This window comes from Pinus tabuliformis, chromosome 5_1, assembly GCF_031772625.1.
Source record: "Pinus tabuliformis cultivar Carrire ecotype Pingquan chromosome 5_1, CPIR1, whole genome shotgun sequence".
In the NCBI taxonomy this organism is placed as follows: Eukaryota; Viridiplantae; Streptophyta; class Pinopsida; order Pinales; family Pinaceae; genus Pinus; species Pinus tabuliformis.
The window spans coordinates 502,958,697-502,985,148 of NC_142305.1; the positions used below are offsets into that span (position 1 = coordinate 502,958,697).

Sequence of the window (26,452 nt, forward strand, 5' to 3'; positions counted from 1 at the left end):
TAATTACTTTATAATATTTCAAATAAGTTATTTTACAGGGAATATAAGGTTCTGGTCGGTTTCAGTTAATTGAACTTAATGTCTCATTATATAGTTATGAAATTAGTGGTTTCTAAGTAACATCATGGACTTCAGTTTACCATCATTCACATCGGAAGATTGGAGGGAAAGAGAAGATAAATATAAAATGTAATGGTTTAACCAAAGTCTGGTGTTTTCTCTTCTAGCTCTAATCCATCACTTCCATCCAAAGAATTATTGGACATACCCTTATCCAACACTAGAATCTATTATTAATTGGGAACCTAATCATAAATATTCAATTGCAAATTGATCTGAGTTGAGGACTGTTGGAATGCTTATCATCTGTTAATTTTATTGCTGAGGTGTTAAGTTAGTGCACGTTGCATTTGTGTCAAAGTTTAAGGAATTTGGATTAAGAGTGTTCCTATATAAATTTACAACTCAAAACTTATCGAAGGAAAAGCCCCCTTATGAAGAAAATCCCTCATTGTTTTAGTGTCTTCGGGGAAAAAATTTCCATTATTTCATTGCTAGAGATTTAAGAACATTATGATTTGGAAAAATTCCCTGGCTCACATACACAATGGTTTCCTTGAATGCACAAGAAAGCAATGAATACAGAGGAAGCCCTACTGAATATGCAACAACAAGGAATGGTCGAAAATGGATAGTTGTGAAATTCATTTCTCGAATGATTTGATGTTGAGGGCTATAAACATGGCACTATCGTTTTCTCTATTGCACGAACAAGAGATGCAAGTGGTAGTGCTTTTCCTCAAATTAATGGAAATCTCAACCAAGTCAATGATTTATTGGTAACAATGTATGCTACAAAACTCTGGGTGCTACTGGGATTGGGGTTAGCGAGAATATTTTTACCTAGCAGGAGATGGAAGAAGGGAATTAAGTAATATTTAAGCACATTTATTGAGTGGATTAAGCTACTTTTGCCTCCTTATCCCTCACCTCCCAAAGAACTGCACCCTCTTACATATCCGACTCGCTTTGGAAATCCAAACTGGTGAAGGACCCATGAACCTGTAGTTCAAATGACACTTATGGTTACGTTTGTTGTACAAGTGGGAGAAACATGTATTGGGAGAACTATCATGGATGAGATGGCATACAACATTAGTGGAGAAAACAAACATTATTGAACTCCAACTAATCTAGTTGCACCTTCACGCATACTTAGAGGATATTCTAGTTGATCTTTTGTAGCGATTGTAGCTGAGCTTGTTGACTTTTCTCTTGGTACAGATATAAGAGGAAGTGTTAGAGTGCCTACAGAATTCTGTGGTATTCTAGGGTCCATCCTTCCCATGGGGTTGTTTCCACCATTGATGTTGTGGCAATGGCTCATAGTTTTGATATTGTTGGTTTCCTTACAATGGATCCAAATATTTTGCGTCATTTTGGTCATATACTACTATAGTTTCCATTCATGGAGTACAGGAAACCTAGGCGTATTATAATTGTAGATGATTGTTTTAAGGTTAGAGATATTCCTAATGATCAAATAGTGAATGTAGTCACTAGGTCCACTGAAACATTATTTGGACAACAACTTTTAAATCCAATAAACCTCGGCAAGTATCTTGCTACCAAAGTTCCAAGCTTGAAGTATTTTTAAAATGAAGAAGAGAGAAAACATGGTCAAGGTGGGGTTTCTGCTTTGAAGTCTCTTTGTAGTGCATTACACCTTATTCATAGGTATAATGATTATCCTTCAAAGCTTTATTTCATAACATGCATATTTCATATTCTAAATACTAATCGATCTTTGTCCTCAAAATATATATTGTAATTTCTTGAATCCTAGATAGCAGAGTAGATGGAAATCTCTTTTTGAAATTTTATGATTAGAGTTATAATGTATCAAAAGTATCAAGTATCTTATTAATGACTGCTTAATCAATTTGGCTTGTTGGGAACATGTTAAGTCCTTTTTAGAATGGATGGAAATAATTATAGCTTAGGGACTGAAGAAATAGATATGCACAGCTAGAATCAAGATACTTTCTATCAATAAATGTATAGCCTAATATGAAAATCACATTAACTATTTGGATAATATCTGCAATTTGATTATGTGATTTCGATGAAGATACACCAAAGGTATACCCTATAAAAATGCATTTGTACCAAACAGATGTCTTCATTTCAGCATACAGTTGGGATATTATCTAGATTCTATGTTGTCTATCTTTAATATGGATCAAATTGACATGTCTTAGATTTTGGCTTCGAACTAGTGATAGACTATATGTCATTTGGAAATTTTATCACTAAGGTATAATAAAAAATTTTGTATAAATTTTACCAGCTTGACTCTTTCAATACTAGATCCATGGCCTCGTTTGCAGAAATTAAGTTGAAAGTTTATTGGGTTGAAATGTTGATATTTTTATTGTATAATCTGTAGAACAATGATTATTTAATTTAGTTGTCGAAGGAATGCCATTCACTTTTGTGGTGCATGGTCCTATCATGTTAAAATATTGACAGTAATAGTTGAGTGGATATTAGTAATTTAACATATTATCTATATTATTTTGGATGATTATAATGATCTTAATTTCTGTCGTCACAGAGAATAGAGTACAATTTGAATTGCGTAAATAGGATGCTACATAGAACTGAACTGAACTGAATTTTTTTGCATACCTGAAAGACCATAATAGGTAAAAGGAACTAGAGAGTACAACAAATATTTACAACATTTATAGCTAAAAAGAAAAGAAAACAGTGTTTGCATGGATTGCTCATGAAAGTAGAAAAGGAAGGGTACAAGAAAACATCAAAATGACAATGACCTAATGCATGCAAGTACATGGTTAAACTAAGAAATTAACTCTAGTGTAAGTACATGACAAGAAGTAGAAAGAGAACAAGACATCAAAACCAAATGAAAATCATAGTATAATTAAGAGAAACCCATATTCCATTACTCTTAAAACCTTGTCCAGATGACAAATTTAATCCCAAAACTCAAAGTTATGGGTATGATAAAGTTGTAGTATGCATGATTTCTTCTATGACATTGTACTACAACCACATGACACAAGAAAAGTGAATTTCTAAACAAAAGCACTTGAATACTTTGACATAAATATTTTCACTAGTTGTAGAAGATGAACAGGTCTAGGAAATTCCTTATTCTCTTATCGATAAACTGAGCATAGTTTGGTCCACTTACCTAAAGGTAATATACATAAATGAAGGAATTTTTGGCATAATACTAACATGGTTAGAAACATGTGGATGAAGTATATGTCATGCAGGTGATGCTATGGACATTGATATGGTGTACCAGTGGTACAGATGGTACTATGTACAAGTGGTACATATTGTACGAGTATGAATACATGTATTGCATAATAATATATGACATGTTTAGCTACGAGTGTATAATAAACACTATGTGAACGTACGCATGAAGACACTAGGTGATTTTCTGGTATGGAAACCAACCTGGAGTGCGTACAGAAGAAGGAAGATATGAAGTGATTCAAGGATAAGTATCAGTGTTTTATTTCAGTTTTGTATACATGTGAGTATGAGTCTGGCCTATGAGGAATACAGGTTATATATAATTTATGGGTATAAATTATTTTGATCATTATGTATGAGCTAACATAACATGATATTTTGTACATATTATGTGTTAGTTGACTTGTGTATGTAGACAAGCTGCTGGGAGAAAGTGTTCAACAAGAACACATATGCTTAGAAGAATGTAAGGTAAGAACATGCATTTCTTCAACCATGATAAATGGCAGGAAATATAAGCCACAATCATTCAATTAGTAGTATTGTATATCAAATTATGACATTAACTACTGTAACATAATTAACTTTTCTTCATTTCAAATCTCTCACACAATTGATTGCAACAAATGTTACAGGTAGCAATGGAAGGAGATGTGATCCTTCTAATCGATATATATTGGAATATTTGCATTAGATCGCAAGGTGATCGAATCATCTAAATTCATAAAAAACTACATGTGAACAAGCAAAAAAACATTATAAGATGTAGTAATACATCGAGGACGATATAAATTTAAGGGTGGGAGTATGTAACACCCCTACCTCGTGTGTAAAACTTTGTTAACCTAAGCAAAGAAAATCTAGGTATGATGTGTCCAATTAAAGTAAATACTTTATGAAATAAATAAAATAATTAATCGCTTGGAAAAGCGAAACACTAAGAGATGAGATTCTTTCCAAATTCCATTGGTGAATGGGAAGGGATTATTATTTCATTATAAATCTTCTAGATTCAATTCTAGATAAGATGGATGGATTGCAGATAAATATCCATTGAAAAAAACATAAAAGCTTTGTAGTAGAGAAAGGAAATCTTTTATAAGGAAAAGCCTCACCGGAGGGAAAGGCAATATTTTCTACTTAAAAGCCTAGGAAATTAGATAAAACATCTGCCTAAAAGTGGGACATGCTAAGGGAAACTATATCATGAAAGAGGGTATTAAATACCCATGACAGAGATCAAGAGGGGTAGTTGATCCATGGAAACAACCTCCTCTTGGGGCTGAACTGGAAGAGTCAGTTCTAGATTGGGTAGTGGTGCTCCATTTTCCAAGTGATGTTCTCCTTTCTACTCTAGCTTGATTCAATGGAATGGGATGCTCTGTATATTGAATCCTTACACTTCTTGTTGAAAATTATTAAGCTTATGAGATGATGGAGTTGCACGTGTTATATTTTCTGATGAGATGTTTGAATAAGTATGCTTGATAAAACTATGTATGATGAATGATTTTGGTATTAAGGTTTGAAACTGTAGAGCCCGTGGTTCTAGTTATATACTATATGCATTATGCACCATCAGATGAATTTCTTCCATTGAGGCTGCTTTACTTATTTGTTCGTATTGCATAAGATATATGTGAGTAGTACTTTCGACTATGAAAATAGGACTATGAACATGTTATATGGCAAAGCTAGCTACAGTGTATTGATGACATTATCTCCCTTAATGTTGGTGTTAAATCCTCAAAGGATGGAAACTCGAATGCAGGATCTTAAATGATCATGATTGATTCTTCCTCTATGATGTGATTTATGCATAGGTAAGAAGGCTTGTGTTAACCTTGTTATGAGATAATTATATATGAACGCATGTGACAACTATTACATCTAAACTTATTTCAAGTTAAATTTAGTGAAGAAACACCATAGGTGGATTTTAATACTTTTATAGGAGGTATCTGCTAGTAGTATGTGGTTTCTAATATGGTGTCGAAAGAGGTATGTTACAAACATGGTAGAATACTATGGTTGAGGTTGCATGCAAGAAGTATGGTGCATATCTATGCTAATGTCTTATGATAAATAAGAATGGATCACATGCCTGAAGATATGATAGGGTTAATAGAGTAAAGAGTCTGCATACATAATTTTATCATTTAATTATGCTATTATTCTTAGTTATGAGTGAAATAAAGAGATTGAATCGAAATTCTAGAGATAAATATATTTATGAAATAAAATTTTTAAGAATAAAAAAGATGGATGTATGCAGGATATCTTCTCAAATTAGATGAAGTTATCATTGAAAAATATATTATGATCTGATGGCTTTTATTTCTAGAGAGGAAATATTGTATGTGTGTAAAAACTAAGGATGATTAATCTACGAAGAAGTGTGATATGGCTGTTTAATAATGTTCCAATCGTGATTTCATACCATGTTATGCTAAACTTTAGTATAGCTACGAGGGTATATGTATTTTTAAGAAGTCATAAGAAGTTATGTATGAAGCATAACTTCTATTTCTATGTCTAGGTATTATGTGAAATAATAGAAAACATAACTATGTCTAAATCTATTTAACATAATTACTATTTTGTAGTTGGTCAATTGGTATGACCGAGTAACACTAACTCTCTTAATATTCAAGAGATGTTTATTAAATTGGAAACAAGTTCCTTAAAGATACATTGGTTACTCCTAGATTTATTGAAGAGAGATAAGTTAAAATTATGATCAAGAAGCTTACCGTTCTCAACATAAATGGAAGATATATATACTATAGGAATCATATAATTTTAACAATCTTAAACATTTACTCAGGATAAAAGGGTAAATTTTTTTTATAGTAGTTCCTTAGGTTTGGTGATCATATAGGTGCAAGTCAAATTCGACTATAATAGAGCGCATGGCTAGAACTATAACAAAAATATGAGTCTTGTATTGAAACTATACACTGAACTCCATTGATGGTGAGGTCAATTAAACGTACATCATCTCAAAGAAAACATTTATCAAAATGATAGTACAATCGAATTGATATAGGTACATATATACCATTCTATATTTAAAAAATCGAACAAACTAGTAATACAATATGTCATTTTTTCTTAAAAACAAATGTATTTAGAAGTAATCTACATAGAAATTATATATTTAAATTTAACCACATAGAATATGAGACTCGGTTGAGACGCAAGGGTATAGAGAATAATAATCATGAAGTCGAATAGTGAACTAATAAACTTAAAATATATTGAACCAATATCCTATCTATTAAAACAAGACTAAATATTTAAAGTTGAAGTTGTATAAGTAGTCCGAAGATGAGATGATTGAAAACATTGTTTTGAAGCAACATACACCATGAAGGCTAATACGTTTAGGTAGAAATACATAAAAAAATTAGTGGCAATCCATAAGGAGGGTTTAAATAACCCTATGCCAATGCGGAAAAACCATGTGTACAACATAGACATCAAGGATGGGTAAATGAATTAAGAGGCTAACATGTAGTGGAACGCTGGAGTTAAAGTGTTGAAACCAAAAGTGGAAGTCAATGAAATTCGATAGATGTTTCACCTAGAATTGTTAGGGTACCTAAAAGGGAACCCTCATACATTAATTTGGTATTCAATAAAGAATGAGTATAATAAGTAAAGTGAAAATTGAAGTTAAAAATGGGAAAAATTACTCTACCTATGGTAAGTTTGCACGGTGGTCCCATCTCCATGGCTGTTCTTGTCAAATAAAATTAGAAAAAGAATGATTGTCAATCTATTTTGTCAATTGAAACAAAACCACTATATAATAACAAATTCAGAATTGAGAAGGTATGTAGTCACCTATGATAGTTGACATTGTGACCTTGGCTCCACCACAACCTTATATATATATAGATATAAAAAAAATTATGCTATAAAATAGTGATTAATAAAATAGAAAGGAAAAATTTCACCGAGTCGAATATATCAGATAAAGGGAAAAAATGAAGAACCCAAAAAGAAGATTTCAAGGTTAAACCCCAACGTGGGCTTGATAATAATACTAAAATGTATGCTAATTCCATAAGATCACCGATTAAAAAAACCATAGAAAAATACTAAACTTACTTTTGACTTTGTTATCGGAGAATCCATAGTAAGAGCCATTTTCTGCCAACGTTTCAAATCCCAATCGGGATCCATTATTAGGACAACTTGAATGCTTGATAGAAGAAGAGCTTAATGGAGAGATTAAATAGTAATGAGGAGGGTAAATTGAGATGAATGTCGGCTCTCTTTTTGAATAAAAAATTATTTTGATTAATAATAGAAGAGAGATGTCGGTTCTTTCTTTTTTGAATAATAATTTTGATTAATTAATGGCGAGCTAATTGATTGCTATAAATCATTATTTTGATGATCATTATCATAATTAAAATTAATATTAATTTTTAATTAATTAATTATAATTTTTAATATTGGGTTACTTTTAATTTAATATTAATTTTTAATTTTTATAAATTAATTTTAATTTTTTTTTTTAATAGAAGTAAAATTATTAATATTACTAATATAATAATTAATAATAATAATGAGTATTAATAATATTAATATTGATCATAATTAATATTAATAATATTAGCGTAATGTATTAATATTAAAATTATTCAAATTTGTTTAAAATGAATTGGCATTGATAATAATAATTATTATATTAAAATTGATATTATAATATTAAGAATCAATATAAATAGTTAATAATTAATATCAAGATCTACTAATTAATATTAATAATTAAAATAGTAAATGTTCAATTTTATAATTACTTTAACTATTTAATAGATTTTAATTAATTTTTAATAATCATGATTTATAATAATAGCTAATGATAATAGTGATAGCTATTATCATAATTACTAATGTAAATGATTAATTATGAGCTAATTATTATTATTATTATACTTACATTAATATAGCGGGGTTACTAACTTACTAAGATTAGAAAGAGGGGCGGGTTAGGAGTTAATATTTCCACAGAATGCTAGCCCTGAGAAGTACTAGTGACCTTAATTTCTCTGATTAGGGGAAGCCAATTTCCACTAATCTCCATACCATTGTCTCTATTGAGATTATGCGGGTGTTTGATAATCTCAAGAGCTTCTCTAATCTTTCCCCTATGATGTTGTTCTTCCCTAGCGATGGTGTTTAGTTTTTGAGGAGTGCTCTGCCAAGGCCGAAGTACGAGACCTTTCATTCTTAATATCAACACCATTTTCCTTGAGTTTGGTCTGCAGGGAGTGACCTGTTTAATCAATGTAGCTCTTACCACATGAGAAATCCACTTTATAGACTCCCTTAAGTTGATGTCTATCAATACTATCTTTGACTGATCTCATACCTTGCCTAATGGTTCCAGGTGCTGAGAATTGCGTGTTTATGTTTTTCTTTCTCAGGATTTTAGCAATCTTATCTGTAACTCCATGAATGTAAGGTAGAAATAACCTACCACATTGAGGTTGGTCTTGAGCCTTAGGTTCATAAGATAACATCTTTTTCTCGGCTTTCTCTATGGCTCTTTTAATCTAATTTTCTTTGTAGCCTATACTCTTAAAGGTTGAGACCAAGTGCTCCTTTTCTTCATTAAGATGCTCAGCGTCAGAGATTCGAAAGGCCCTGATAGCAAGAGTGTTTAGAACACCAAATTTCTGGGCTGGGTGATGGTGGGAATCAGTGTGGAGGTAGCTTTCTGTGTGGGTTGACTTCCTGAAAACCTTATGCCCTACGGAGCCATCCTCTTTCTTGATGATGAGAACGTCTAAAAATGGGATGCTCATGTTTTCTTCAAGCTCCATAGTGAATTTTATTTCTGACGAGATGGAATTTAGGTGAATAAAAAACTTGTCAAGCTCTGTTTTACCATGTGTCCATTTTATATTGGTATCATCGACAAATCACTTCCACCATGTTGGCTTCAAAGGGTAAGATTCTAGGGCTTTCTTTTCAAATTATTCCATGTATAAGTTGGCCACGATTGGTGAAAGGGGTGATCCTATTGCCACTCCAAATGTCTGCTCATAATATATTCCTTGGAAGGTGAAAACAGTTGATCGCAAGAAGATTTCGGCCAGTCTTGCAGTTCCTGGATCAGTAACATCTTTTATAACTTGAATGGTGATTCGGATTTAGACAGGAACGCAATAAAAAAGAGAGATAACCATAAACATAGATATGCAGCGGAAATAATACTTCATTTCATTAATGGAAAAGACTGAAATATGCTTACAAATAGTAATGGAAATAAACCAGCTAGGGCGATGGTAGCTTATCTCTGAGAAGAGATCTGGTGGCTACATGCCTCTGAACCATTCTGAACTGTCTTACAATGAGGCTCGAAGGCCTATTTATTGTTGAGAAACAATGGAAAACCCTTCACATCCCAAAACCTAACCCTAGAAGATGAAACACCAAATTGTGGGCCCCGTTTGGGTAAATTGGTACATCAATTTCCCGGGGTCGTAACTTTGGCATACGATCTTCGTTTGATGCGTACAATAGCTCGTTAGAAAGATCTATCCGATTACTACCACTTTGGGAGGCAACGTCGGTCCATGGAACCATGTTTCCCTAGATTCCCAAAAAAACGTCGTTTAGGGCCTCAAAACGGCTCCCGAAGTTCAGGACCTGAAAAACTGCTAAAAATAGTAAACTGTGCTGCAATTTAAGAAACTGAAAAGACTGAAAGAGATAGTTGTGGGGGTCCAAATGGGATAGGTGGGTGGCCACTAAAATCCACCTGGATCATTCCTCCCCCCTTAGGAAGCAATTTTCGCCATTGCATTGAGTTCATCCATGAGATGAGGAAGCTTCTATTGAGCTGGGTCTCTGGTGAGTTGTTCTGCAATCTCTGATGTGTCCAGAAATGGTGGGAAGCATGGTTGACGATGGTCCACATTGAACACTCGGTGCAAGTGAAGGAATGGAGGAATGCTGTGCTTCAAAGCATTGTTGCCCGTAGCCTTGGTATTGGTGTAAGGACCATGTCAGAGTGGTCGGAGCTTCTGATGGGCTCTTGTAAGGCATTCTTTCTGTAGATGTAACCAAACTTTGTCACCCACCTGAAACTTGTGTGGTACCCCTGTGGGTGAGGAGAAGTTGTTCCTGTGTTCTATCATGACCGTATTCGTTTGCTGCTGCTGCTGTGTGGAGGAACCCTTTGCGGGGGTCATGGATGTAGTAACGATCTTCCCCTTACTTTGGGAGTGAGCCAGACAGATGAATTTCCTGGTCTGGGAGATGAGCTTGCTGCTTTTCTTAGTAGTGATCAAAGATGTGGTGGTAGGTGGGGCTACCTTCGGTATCCTGTATAATGAATTATTTAAAGAAATAATGACAGCACGAGGCCTTGACTCATACACAGCATGTCACCTCCACAAGTATGGTTGGCCTAGTAATACATCACAAACATCCAGAGGTGTAACATCACACAATACCTCGTCTGTGAATGGTTTGATGCTGTAGGGAAGGCGGCACTGCTGGCGAACTTTGAGATCTCGTCCTTCATGAAGCCACCCGATACTGTACAGTTGCGGGTGTGGTGTAGTTGGTAGGCCCAACCGCTTCAGGACCTCTGCTGAAATGAGGTTCTTTTGGCTGCCACTCTCGACAATGAATTGTAGGGGCAAACCCTTCACCCACATCTGTGAGTGGAAAAGACGCTCCCCCTCTTCTGGATCTGTAGGTTCATTCTTCTGGATCTTGGTAGTGGCAACAATGGCATTGGGATCCGCATCAATGATCTACTTCCCTTTGCCATTCCGCTTGTTAGGTTCTGGCTCAGGGTCAGAACATGCATCTGATTCAGAAGCCTTCAACTCGGCCACTAGCGACTGCTTGGTCCGACACTCACTTGTGTTATGAGTGTGACTCTTGTGGAACTCACACCACTTTCCTGTATCCTTCTTTGGCTTCGTGGTGTTGTTCTTTTCTTGCGGTTTCGATGGGTTGTCTTGGGTCACCCCGCCTTGGCTTTGTCCTTTGGGCTTCGGATTTGTAGATCCAAAGTCTCGCTTCTTCTGTTTGAACTTTTGCTCGATTTTGACAACGTATCGATATGCTGTGCCAAGTGAGGAGATGTTCAAGAACCCCATCCCTTCCTGGATGTATTTGTGTAGGCAGCCGCAGTATTTGAGTACCAGATGCAGCTCATAATCTTTGATACCCAACTGTGTGCGAAGGGTATGAAAAATGTTTGTGAACTTCAGCACATCTTGGTCTCGTCCCTGCCGCAGTGTGGTCCATTTGATGTATTTGTCCTCTTAGCTTCCGACAGGGTAGTACTGCTCCTTGATGGCATCCCAGAAGTCATTCCAAGTGGGTGCGGCTGAAAATAGTGAGCCTGTACTTTCATCCTTATGCTCGCAGTAGGTTTCCCACCAGTCCTTGACGTGGGGGGCTGCTTTGAGAAGAGCGAAAATAATCTTTTCCCGACTTGAAAATTCATGAACCAAAAAATACCCATCTAGCAGATTTAACCATTTATCTACAGCATCTGCATCTATTTGACCCTCGAAGATGGGGATTTCAAAATTAACTTGTACCTTAAACGGTGTGGCGTTTCCAGAGTCGCTGTTGGAAGCCGATGCGTCGCCTTTGGGTAGCCGCTGAAGGATCTGCGGAAAGCTATCCATCATCGCGTTCCTTTGCCACTCGAGCGCTTCTTCGAGCAAGATTTTGATAGGATCTCCTGCCCCCTCGTCTTTCTTCTCATCCGCCATGGGGTGCCGTCAGGATTTGCAAGGCTGGTCTTGCAAAGGTTCGACAAGTTCAAGCCCTAACTCCTTATATCCCGACCTCGTTGGGGACATGCAAAGAAAAATAGAGAAAAAGCAGACCGCTCTGATACCACTGATCCGGATTTAGACAGGAACGCAATAAAACAGAGAGATAACCATAAACATAGAGATGCAGTGGAAATAATACTTCATTTCATTAATGGAAAAGACTGAAATATGCTTACAAACAGTAATGGAAATAAACCAGCTATGGCGATGGTAGCTTATCTCTGAGAAGAGATGTGGTGGCTACATGCCTCTGAACCGTTCTGAATTGTCTTACAATGAGGCTCGAAGGCCTATTTATTGTTGAGAAACAATGGAAAACCCTTCACATCCCAAAACCTAACCCTAGAAGATGAAACGCCAAATTGTGGGCCCCGTTTGGGTAAATTGGTACATCAATTTCCCAGGGTCGTAACTTTGGCATACGATCTCCGTTTGACGCGTACAATAGCTCGTTAGAAAGATCTATCTGAGCACTACCACTTTGGGAGGCAACATCAGTCCATGGACCCATGTTTCCCTAGATTCCCAAAAAAACGTTGTTTAGGGCCTCAAAACGGCTCCGGAAGTTCAGGACCTGAAAAACGGCTAAAAATAGTAAACTGTGCTGCAATTTAGGAAACTGAAAGGACTGAAAGAGACAGTTTTGGGGGTCCAAATGGGATAGGTGGGTGGCCACCAACATCCACCTAGATCAAATGGCTTCATCAAGAGGAATCTTGGTGAATAAGGACACAACGTCAAAGCTAACAAGGATGTCATCATGTTCTATCTTCTCATTCTTAATAAGATTCACAAAGTCATGGGAGTCTTTGAGGAAAGAATCAGTATTTCCGACAAGGGGCTTAAGGATTTTTGCAACATACTTAGCAAGCTCATAGGTTGGGGATCCAATGGTATTGACTATTGGTCTAAGAGGAACTCCCTCTTTATGGATCTTGGGCAACCCATAAATTCTTGGGATAGCTTCACAAGAGCGGATTAATTTCTTCTTTAATTTCTCCTCAAGGTTGGACTCTGAAATTGTCTTCTTCACGTCCTTCATAATCTTGGGGATGGGTTTGTTGCTTAGCTTCTTATAACTTCCACATCTGAGGTGTTCATTCATTTTGCATACATAGTCTTCCTTATCCAAGATCACTGTTGCTCCTCCCTTATCAGCCTTAAGAACTACAATTTTATCGTTGTTCCACAAGGATTTGAAGGCCCTTTGTTCTTGTTTACTCAAATTACTTTTGGGAGTTTTGGCCTTTCTCATAATGAGGGAGAACTCTTGTCTTAATGTTTCCTTATCTTCCAAAGGAAGGTTATTAATCCCCTCCTCTATGCTACATATCATATTCTCAATAGGAAGTCTTTTTGAAGAAACTGCAAATCCCAGACCTCTGCTAAGGATGTTAATAACTTCAAGATCTAATTCTTGGGAAGACAGATTAACCACTTTCCTTTTTAGTTCGGAAGTGTTAACTGAAGTCTTCCCATTGTTCATATTAATTTCATTCTTGTCCACAACAACACTCTCTGTATTACTTCTTTGATTGCTGCCCACCGAGTCTTGTATATTAGCGGTAATTAGGTCTAGATTTTGCGTTGGTTCCTTGATGTAATTACTGTATAAAATATTTCCAATGGCTTTCTACGTATTTCTTTTATTAATGTTTGGATTCTACTCAAGTTGATTGATGTAATTCCTGTCCACAGCAAGGTTCTATGTATTACCTTCATTATTTCCCACTGAGTCTTGCATATTACCGCTAGTTAAGTTGATGTAATTATTTAAAAGATTGCCACTGCCAAATGCTTTTTGCGTATTTATCTGATTAATGTTTTGATTATGCTCAAGTTCATTGATGTAATTACTGTCCACAACAACGTTCTATGTATTACTTTGATTGCTGCCCACCGAGTCTTCCATATTATCGCTGATTAGGTATTGATCTGGTTCGTTGATGTAATTATTTAAAAGGTTGCCAATGTCAACTGCATTCTGCTTAATCCTACCTACCGGATCTTGTATATAACAGTCTTGATTCTATGTGAGCACATTGATGCAATTGCTGTCTACCATGTTGCCAAGGCCACCCGCGTTCTACGCATTAATGCTTTCCACCGCGTTATGATTACCGATTTGATAAACACTGTCTAAACTGTTGTAATTGCCACCTCGGTTATGCGTTTTTGTGGTTTTTGTTGTATCATTAGCTTTTTGGATTTCTGTGTGATTGGTGTTTATGCCCGAGCCTTTTTCTGATGAACCATGACTCAGAATGTTATTCGTGCTTGATCCTTCTGTGTCTATTGAGCTTTCATAGGTAATGTTTAGTTTTTAAACTTTATAATGCGATTTGTATAATAAATTGGACAATTTCTTGTGTTGTCGTTTTTCAGAAATGCGTCCTTCATTAATGGCTTTCAGAGCAGCCCTGCCATCGATAATAGACCAGAGATTTTTGTTGATGATGCTGGCTAGCTTTAGGTGTACTGAGAGAGCCGAGCGTCCAAGATAATCCAAAGCAGCCCTAACCCTTTTAATTTCCACCCTTATTAGAGAGAAGCTTAGCTGAAAAAACGCTTTGCTATTACATCCATTTTGTAATCTATGATTAATTTGTGCAAATGGAGGGATGAGATTATTGTCATGACAGTTCTTAAGGAATTGCAGGTCTGTAGCTCTTCTTGCTATCTTCGCTCTAGTATTTTCGAGTAAAATAATTTCACTCCAGGTATCCCCTCCGTATAGGGAAATGATTCTGGATTTAAGACCTCTGTGGTTTATTTCTTTTGACTTTGTTACCGGAGAATCCACAGTAAGAACCATTTTCTGCCAACGTTTCAAATCCCAATCGGGATCCATCATCACGACAACTTGAATGCTCGATAGAATAAGAGCTTAATGGAGAGATTAAATAGTAATGGGGAGCGTAAATTGAGATGAAAGTCGGCTCTCTTTTTGAATAAAAAACTATTTTGATTAATAATAGAAGAGAGATGTCGGCTCTTTCTTTTTTGAATAATAATTTTGATTAATTAATGATGAGCTAATTGATTGCTATAAATTATTATTTTGATGATCATTCTCATAATTAAAATTAATATTAATTTTTAATTAATTAATTATAATTTTTAATATTTGGTTACTTTTAATTTTAATATTAATTTTTAATTTTTATTAATTAATTTTAATTTTTTAATTTAATATAAGAAAAATTATTAATATTAATTGTTAATATTATTATTACTAATATAACAATTAATAATAATTAGTATTAATAATATTAATATTGATCATAATTAATATTAATAATATTAGTGTAATGTATTAATATTAAAATTATTAAAATTTGTTTAAAATGAATTGGTATTGATAACAATAATTATTATATTGAAATTGCTATTATAATATTAAGAATCAATATAAATAGTTAATAAATAATAATTATTAGTAATAATAATTAATAATTAATATCAAGATCTAATAATTAATATCAATAATTAAAATAGTAAATGTTGAATTTTATTATTAGTTTAACTATTTAATATATTTTAATTAATTTTTAATAATCATGATTTATAATAATAGCTGATGATAATAGTGATAGCTATTATCATAATTACTAATGTAAATGATTAATTATGAGCTAATTATTATTATTATTATACTTAGATTAATATAGCGGGGTTACTAACTTACTAAGATTAGAAAGAGGAGTGGGTCAGGATTTAATATTTCCACAGAATGCTAGCCTTGAGAAGTATTAGTGACCTTAATTTCTCTGATTAGGGGAAGCCAATTTCCACTAATCTCCATACCATTGTCTCTATTGAGATATTGCGGGTGTTTGATAATATCAAGAGCTTCTCTAATCTTTCACCTATGATGTTTTTCTTCCCTATTGATAATTGAGGCGCTTTCTAGGCAGACATGGTGTTTAGTTTTCAAGGAGTGCTCTGCCAAGGTCGAAGTATGAGACCTTTCATTCTTAATATCATCACCATGTTCCTTGAGTCTTGTTTGCAGGGAGCGACCTGTTTCACCAATGTAGCTCTTACCACATGAGCAATCCACTTTATAGACTCCCTTAAGTTGATGTCTATCAATACTATCTTTGACCGATCTCATACCTTGCCTAATGGTTCCAGGTGCTGAGAATTGCGTGTTTATGTTTTTCTTTCCAGGATTTTAGCAATCTTATCTGTAACTCCATGAATGTAAGGTAGAAATACCCTACCACATTGAGGTTGGTCTTGAGCCTTAGGTTCATGAGATAACATCTTTTTCTCGGCTTTCTCTATGGCTCTTTTAATCTCATTTTCTTTGTAGCCTATACTCTTAAAGGTTGAGACCAAATGCTTCTTTTCTTCATTAAGATGCTCAGTTTTAGAGATTCGAAGGGCCCTAATAGCAAGAGTGTTTAGAACACCAAATTTCTGGGTTGGTTGATGGTGGGAATCAGCGTGGAGGTAGCTTTCTATGTGGGTTGACTTCCTGAAAACCTTATGCCCTAGGGAGCCATCCTCTTTCCTGATGATGAGAACGTCTAAAAATGGGATGCCCATGTTTTCTTCAAGCTCCATAGTGAATTTTATTTCTGATGAGATGGAATTTAGGTGAATAAAAAACTTGTCAAGCTCTGTTTTACCATGTGTCCATTTTATATTGGTATCATTGACGAATCACTTCCACGATTGGCGAAAGGTGTGATCCCATTGCCACTCCAGATGTCTGCTCATAATATATTCCTTGGAAGGTGAAAACAGTTGATCGCAAGCATATTTCGGCTAGTCTTGCAGTTCCTGGATCAATAACATCTTTTATAACCTGAATGCCTTCATCAAGAGGAAACTTGGTGAATAACGAAAATAAGTCAAAGATAACAAGGATGTCATCACGTTCTATCTTCTCATTCTTAATAAGATTCACAAAGTCATGGGAGTCTTTGATGAAAGAATCGGTATTTCCGACAAGGGGCTTAAGGATTTTTGCAACATACTTAGCAAGCTCATAGGTTGGGGATCCAATGGTATTGACTATTGGTCTAAGAGGAACTCCCTCTTTATGGATCTTGGGAAACCCATAAATTCTTGGGATATTTTCATAAGAGGGGATTAATTTCTTCTTTAATTTCTCCTCAAGGTTGGATTCTGAAATTGTCTTTTTCACCTCCTTCATAATCTTGGGGATGGGATCATTGCTTAGCTTCTTATAACTGCCACATCTAAGGTGTTCATTCATTTTGCATACATAGTCTTCCTTATCCAAGATCACTGCTGCTCCTCCCTTATCAACCTTAAGAACTACAATTTTATCATTGTTCCATAAGGATTTGAAGGCCGTTTGTTCTTCTTTACTCAAATTACTTTTGGGAGTTTTGGCATTTCTCATAATGAGGGAGAACTCTTGTCTTAATGTTTCCTTATCTTCCAAAGGAAGGCTATTAATACCCTCCTCTATGCTACATATCATATTCTCATATTATTAATATTAATTATGATCAATATTAATATTATTAATACTAGTTATTATTATTAATTATTATATTAGTAATAATAAGAATTATTAATAATAATATTAACAATTAATATTAATAATTTTTCTTATTTTAAATTAAAAAATTGAAATTAATTAATAAAAATTAAAAATTAATATTAAAATTAAAAGTAACCAAATATTAAAAGTTATAATTAATTAATTAATTAAAAATTAATATTAATTTTAATTATGATAATGATCATCATAATAATAATTTATAGCAATCAATTAGCTCATCATTAATTAATCAAAATTATTATTCAGAAAAGAAAGAGCCAACATCTCTCTTATATTATTAATCAAAATAATTTTTTATTCAAAAAGAGAGACGACATTCATCTCAATTTACCCTCCTCATTACTATTTAATCTCTCCATTAAGCTCTTCTTCTATCAAGCATTCAAGTTTTCCTGATGATGGATCCCGATTGGGATTTGAAACGTTGGCAGAAAATGGTTCTTACTGTGGATTCTTCGGTAACAAAGTCAAAAGTAATAAACCAAAGAGGTCTTAAATCCATAACCAAACTTACTATGTAGAGAAATTTGAAACCCAAAATTCCATAGAGATAAATGGTGAAGTGTCGAATGGCCCTAGAGTCTCCGAAAAATAGAATAAAAACAAAAAAGTGTGAACTCACAAACTTCTAGTACCTATTTTCAAACTGGAATGTTGATGAGGGAGCGAAACCCCAACTCATCCATGCCATGCTGGAAGGTATGGTGTAAGGTCAAGGATTCAAAAACAGAGAGTTGACACTGATGATTGTATCATTTCAATGCAACCAAAACAACTAATTTTTGTTACCTAAAAAGGTGTAGAAAATGCGGGAAATAACCTCACTACTTAGAGGGGGGGAGTGGGTGAATTAGTAGTGACTGTGATTCTATAATTATTATCTGTTTTCCATAAGACACACAATGATTAGTGAGCTAACATCAAATCTCAATTAAAACATGTAAAACCATCACAATGACAATGTAAAAATACCATAAATCATCAACAAGAAAAACATGCACATAAAACAACCTGAATGTTTCTAGTGGAAAACCCTCTCTAGGAAAAAAAACCACCCGCTACTACTACTGATCAAATCTTTTATTAAGTGTTGAAAAACTTTGTACATGGATTAGATTTCCCCTACAATCCAGAAGACATGGATTCCTTTATAGTGTGTTGGCACCTATTAGTTAGGAAATATGCTTCTCACTCAAATCTATGGATTTCTATCCACTAGAGGCCACCATGACAAATGGCCCTCGCACAAAAAGCATTGGACTATCCCACTCCTATTGGATGGAGAAATTTGTTCCTTATATTGAAGCTGCCAAATTAATCTCTACCTTGAAAGCACTACACCTTCACTTCCTACGTGTTAACCACATTTCATATATTTTCACACTGGGCTCCAAAATCTGTTCAACATGAGAAACCGAACAACCTCTCTCTAATATAACTTAAAAAATTAATATGATAAAAACTACTCAACTCTACCAGAAATATACAAGATGCAACACAACATTGTAGCACTCTCTCACACACTCACCGCATCGGTAAAATACACCAACATCTCAATAATTCACACAAAAGTATATAGTGAACTATCCTCATCAATCTCAAATCCAATACCATGGGAAAATACTAAGGCAATACCAATTCCAAGTGTAAATACTAGGGAATCCAAAATACCACATGAAAATACCATAGTAATACCAATACCAAGTGTAATACTAGGAAAGTTAAAATACCACGTGGAAATGCCATGGTAATGCCAATACCAAGTGCTAATACAAGGCAAGCCAAAATACCATGTGCAAATGCCATGGTAATACCAATACCTAGTGTAAATATTAGGCAAGTGAAAATACTAGGTGCAAATACCATGGTAATACAAATACCAGGCAAGCCAAAATACCACGTGTAAATACCATATTAATACAAATAACAAGGGAACCTACAACATGGTAATAACAATACCAAGGGAACCTATACAATTGTAAAAGAAACCATCTACACAACTAGGTACCAAATAGAGTATGCACTACCGTCTACAACCAATCATAGCCAACAACTATATTAATCAAAAGTCATGTACCAAACATGTGTGAGACATATGAGACTCATGTACCAACCACTTAAGCTACCTGGTTGATGTCAATTCCAATCAATCAAAACTGCATCATTAGTGCATCTTCATGATCAGTGCTGATGATCTCCCCCTTTGGAATTTATGGCAACTCCAGCTGAACCATTCAACTAATACTAACCATTGAAACTGATCTCCACAAGCACTTCCCCTTTGACATCAATGGAAAATGACTAACCTCAACAATGATGGAACTAAAAAACACTCTGTCTTGACATTTCCTTGCTCTCAAAAAGTAGCAACAACCATAACTCACTCTATCATGAAGTAACAACAACATATTCAAATCTCACTTGAAGCAACAGAAACAAAAAGATGTATCCTATCAACATCAAACCTAATCGACAACTCTGGCTACATCAATATCACTCTAACCAAAGAAAAAATGGTTGTAAAATGACTACAACATGATATACAACAACCCACTTATACATCCAAAAATTCGTAACAACACAAATCTTGACATGAATCATAACACTTCCTATCACCAAATCATGACAACATGGACACAAAGACTTGAACACTTGATTACAAGGCTTCATAAATATGATACATGACTGCAAATGATGAAGTACAATATGAAACATGTGGTTGTTAGATGATGCTAAAAACTTTCCAGTATACAACCAAAACTCATTCCTCTCTCCAAGACATACTCAATCAAACTCCTTGACCAACACCAAAAAAATACATAGATCAACAATAAAATGATGAATGATCTAAAATATGTAAATGTCATATTCTAGATCAAGGAACCATCTTCTAGGAGAAAATGTTGTGATATAAGGAGTAACGAGCCAACATAAAATATGTGATAATAAGCAGTAATATCATATATCCATGACAACCACTAAGGAACACAAAACTCCAACCTATAGTAGCATCATCTAGCACACACTCTCATTATTAAAGAAAACCTAACTCATGTACTTGTAGCTGTAGAATATAAACATCATCTCACATCATCTAAAACACACCAACCAACATAGGAGCAAAAGGGTAATGTTTGAAATGAAGAACCATAAGCATTTATGGCCACATCATAGGTCAACAAATCTCTCTCCATATTTCCCAACCAACTCCCAATACACTATTATAGAAGAGGTGATAATAATCAAACAAACAGTCTATATAGTAGGAACAACAAACATTTCGAATAATATAAGAAATATTTCCAACAACAAACAACCATGCTCACATAGTAGCAAAAAGCAAGGAAACAACATAAGCCTTAAACTATTATGGTGGAAAATTAAAGGTCCATGAAGTAAAAAATGTGACCAGCAAATCCTCCAACTAGTATCATGAAAATGATCATATCATATCATCATGAATACTAGTAACCATAAAACCACTAAGGATATTGCCAATAATTAACCAACAACAAATATCTTCAACTTGGAGTAACACTATTCATTTTGTGCTCCATAATGATCGTAAGAACACCATCTAGCTGCAATATAAGAGTTAACATAGGCATACATATGGAGCATAACCAAAAAAAACATAAATGAATAGGTATCATACACAAGGTGGAGCTCTATCAACATGTGGCCATACTCTTATACAATAGATGGAGAAATGTGAAATAGATACATCAATACTAACTCATATGCATATGAATTATCTTAATGTTAGATAAATGTAAAGCATGTGAAACCTTTAAGAACTCTCCTTTTCTTTTCTTTCTAACATGGAGCCATAATGACACCAATAAGCCACTCAAGATTGCAAGCATGTGAGATGCTCCCCCTTCATATGCACCATCTCCAAATAATCTCCTACATCAACAACTATTAGTGCTACATATCCATGATAATAAAAATATTTATGAAACCTTGTTAATATGGAAACAAAATCTAATGATTTGCATGTAGCCCAAAATGTGGCCATATGCTCCCCCTGAGACCATGCAGGCCTCAATTTTTTGTGGGAGTTCTTTGATGTTCCTTTCTCCTCTAAATTTTGTTAGGTTTTTTTATAGCATGTGAACCTTCTACTATTATATTTGTTTTTGAAAAACAAAATATTCTTTTTTGAAGCGCATTATATTTCTAGTTGTTTGCACCTTATCTTTTCTCCACCAAACATTCTTTGTCATTAATGGTTGAGATGTACTAACTATATGACTTGATATACTAGATCTACATGCTAATGCCTTGCGGACAAGGTTACAACACTTGAAACATTCAACATTAATAAAAGCTCTATCTTCGTTTGCGTTCCTCAACATAAATATTTGTTTATTTGCTAAGTATTTTCAATTCATTTCTCTATGTCCCAAACTATTGCAGGAAAATGAATAACCATAAAATAAACTTTGATACCTTTTATTTCAGATCCTGGGACAATAAAGTCTTCATTTCTTCCTTTCTCTTCTAGAGTTTTGCATGTAGTGGTTGTCATTTTCCTGTCTTTGCTTCTGCTAATAACTTATTTTCTCAAATTCTTGATTTCCTTTGTTGATGGTGCTTCCTTGTCCTTTTATTAAATTTCTTGGTTATGGACTTATGATTTTATGCAATATGGTTATCCTATTTTCCTATTCTTTCTCCTTTTCCTTCACAAAGCATGATTCTCCTTCAAAACCCAATCTAGTTTTGATAAGAAGAGACATTTGACTAATAAGAATCTCATCCAAAATTATTGTTCTTTTCTCCAACTCTCAATATTTAGATTGTTGATTGTTGGATTTTTCTATTTCACATCTCAATGAGGCTAATTATCCTTATTTTGTTGAAACCACCTGAATATTTAATTTTTTAAAAATTGGTAATCTGATCTTTGAGTTGGCTGCCAATATCCTCTTCAATTCTTCTTTCTTCCTCCAATTGGGTTTTTAGATCTTCAATTTCTTTCTTGAAATTGTACTCTCCCTTTTCAATAATTTTTAGAACCTTTTTCAAATATCTATTTTTTTTATTGCTTCATTAAGTTGTGCTTTGTATTCAACTAATTTCCCCTTTTATTCATCATTCCTCTAGATCTCTATGCCATGAAATGTATGCAACCTTTCCCAGATTTGTTATTCAATTTTGAGATATGATATTTTCTAAGCGTCCCAATCATGAATATTATCATACATTAGACATATTGCATGTGCATCAAATAACTGAGCTTGATTTAAAGCGGTTTTATCATCATAGCCATTTATCACCATTCTCCAAACTTCATATCCTCGAGTAGAAATTTATGTTTTCACCTTGTCTCTCCATATTAAAAAATTAGATGAATTGATTCGTGGATCATCTTGATAAATCGTGATTTACCTAATCCACTTTGTAGTGATTAAGCTACAAAAAATTCATTGAATCTGATACCAATTGTTGGAAATAGCCTCACTACTGAGGGGGTGGTGACTCAGTAGTGACTGTGATTCTATAACTTTTATCTATTTTTAACAAGACACCCAATGATTAGTGAACTAACATCAAATATCAACTAAAAAATGTAAAATCATGAGAACAAAAATGTAAAAATACCATGAATAATCAATAATAGAGACATGGACATAAGAGAACACAAATTTCTCTGATGGGAATCCCTCCCTAGGGGAAAAAACCATTCATTATTGATGTTGCTCAAATCTTTTATTAAGTGTTGAATAGATTTGTAAATGGATTAGCTTGTCCCCACAAGCTGGATGACTTGACTTCCTTCAAATTATGTTTCCGCCTATTAGTTAGGAAATATGTTTCTCACATGAATCTACTATCGGATACCTACGTTCCACAATTTTTATTTTTCAATTTAATTTTCCCACTTATGGATTGGGAATTTAACGATTGTTATCTTATTTAAAATATCGCGTACCTCAATTTCACTAGGATTTCCCTAAGACTAAGAAGTCAACCCAAAACCCAATGGTCACTATTACCTTAATGTGTATAAATGAACTATATATATATATATATATATATATATATATATATATATATATATATATATATATATATATATATATCTTAGTGCAGAAGAATGAAGCATTAGATGGTGACGTTTAATGGATCTTTGGTAAGATATGTTGGATGCTAAATTTGAATTAAATGGTTCTTGCAATTGTAGAATTCATGTGGGATTTGAGGTATCGATGGCCGAGCGGTCATACAGTTGCATAGTGAACTAGTGATGGCCACGTCCTCACAACTGACGTGATCTTCATATCATTTTATGTACTTGGTTAATGTGAATGGTGGAGATTTATTTTGCCAATCCAGTGGTGGGAATTCATTTCCCCAACCCTAACCCTATGGATCTGAGTATTTTTCCTTTTCTTTTGGTTTTCTAATTGATTTTGGGTGGTTTCATGCCTACACAACACCATGAAAGGTATTGGTATACTAGCATTTGTGGTTTGTTACCAAGGTTCCGTGGTAGAGATATCCCCTCCTCAATTCAATGTTTATCCCTAGAAGAATTCTGGTAAGGGTTTAAATTAATTGTTGCTTCGTCTCTTTGGTAGTCACTCAAAATAATCTATTTTTATATATTTGGTCTAAGATCCTTCTTATGTTGTTTCAGGGGTGATTTTAGGCCTACCACATCAATCTGGTCCCAACGCTGATTTATGGGTATCACTATAGCCTTTAGGTAAATAATCCCACAACATTTTCTACAGGTACGTTGGCTTTCTCCCTTAATGTGAATTTTCTTGCTATAAATTTCTGTTATGCTAGTAAATGTGTTATTGGGGTCCTTAACAACACATTTTTTATTCGCTTCGTTGGCTTATGGTGCCAATACTTCACCATGTAAGGTTGGGTAGGATTCTCGTGGAGTGACCGTTACTCTGATAGAGACCCAAGTAATCTTCCTTGAGGGGTTTTCATTTATTTTTCCCATGTGGTTATTCTGGTCTAACAAATTCCACCCAGGCTTTCTGAGTTAGTCTTAGGACGATTTCAAGTCGTTGTAGAGTACATTATCTTATCATATGTTCTTTTCTTTTTTTCTAGTTATTTACCGTTGTCTCTTTATGGTACTTATAAGTCTGTTTCCACTCTCTCATCAGTAATGGTGTCATATGGTAATGTTTAGGGAGAGAATGCTAACATTTGTCATAGCCATAGGTATAATTTCACTTTTTATAATGATTTTAAAATTGTGTTTGACTAACTTACACAAAGAATAGTTGCACTAAATTCCTTCTTCGAATTAATGGATACATGTGTGTTGATTCTATGATCAATTTGGATTCGTATGACTGGGGACATGCCTCCACATCTAAATCCTACTTCCTATGTTACAAGTCAATCTCATTCATGTTTCTCATGGGCTTCTTATTGTTCAAATAAGGTGTAGTGATATATTGGGTTCCATTTCTATTCCTAGTTATTTTCTATAGAGTAGTTATTACCAGGTCTCCCCTGGGGGAAGTTAATTAAGGGAAAATCATCACATTGTTGGTGTGTAGTTTAGTAGGGTGGCCTCTACCCTCTATTTATATGAATTTTATAGATATGCTAAATTATGTATAGGTTTTCCATCATGGTATTGAAACTCGTTGTTTGATGATGTGTACAACAATATGATGAACTCGAAGCTCTTAACGGTTTCCAACTTGAGCCCCATTAAATTTCCTCTTTGTCAGACCAATTCCCAAGACCCTAAAACATAAAAGGAGATAACAAGAAACAAATAATAAGAAAACCATGAAATACCAATAACCATACAACACCACAAACATAGTGGCATGACCACGCATCAGACGTAGAAAACCTACAAGTCAAGTGCAAACAAATCACAAAGCACTGGAAGCACAAAATAGCAAAAAACACCATGGCTCTACCTCATAGTTCCCAGTGCTTCCAATGGAAATCTCAACCCAAGTCTTCCTCAATATTTAATTGAAATATATTTTGCCATGCAATCTCTACAACATATTTCCAATAAACATATTATTGGTAGTGTATAAATGAATATAACAATATATTAGATACCTTACCTTTCTGTACCCAACACATTGACTTGTAACTGAACATGTACATATATCATCTTTCAAGGGCTCCAATTCCTTGATGAATCTCCCATAACTAGAAACCAATTGTTATACCTGTCAAATACATGTTCATAAATATAGCACATATCCACAAAATTTCAAACAAAATCTAGGTTCATAAGACTTCATGTATTCATGCAAAGCACTCATTCATTTGGAATTGCGATTTCCAAACATAGCCAAAGGAATTCTCACCCAATTCATTTATTTCAACCTTGCATTTCTGCAATTAAATCTGATTATGTACTATCACATCACCTAGTTGTTAGTTATATAAAAAAATCAATGGTTACCTTGTCATGCTAACACCAAGCATGTTTCCCTGTAGTTGTCATGCTAACACCAAGCATGTTTCCATGTAGTTGTTCACACATGTCAATCATATGTTCCGAAGATCAAGACATCATGTCTATTAATTGTATTTACCAAGACTAAAAACCATTCAGAAATCAATAGACAACTCACACTAATTAATCATAATACTAGAACAATCACTCACTTATAGTCAAATACATATCAATTGTCTCAACATCTCCTATGCATGAAGCCACAATAGAATTAGAATGAAAAGCATGGATATAATCCTAATGCATATAACAACCATTAAGAAACATACCTAGATGCCCAACATACAATCAAGTGTGATGATATATTCT

At 34.3% G+C, this 26,452-nt stretch overlaps 1 pseudogene; it reads left to right on the forward strand.

Annotated features, from left to right (window-relative positions):
• Nucleotides 1-845: 845 nt before the first annotated feature.
• LOC149165690 (outer envelope protein 64, chloroplastic pseudogene) overlaps nt 846-26,452 on the forward strand; it is a 35,010-nt pseudogene continuing 9,403 nt past the window's right edge.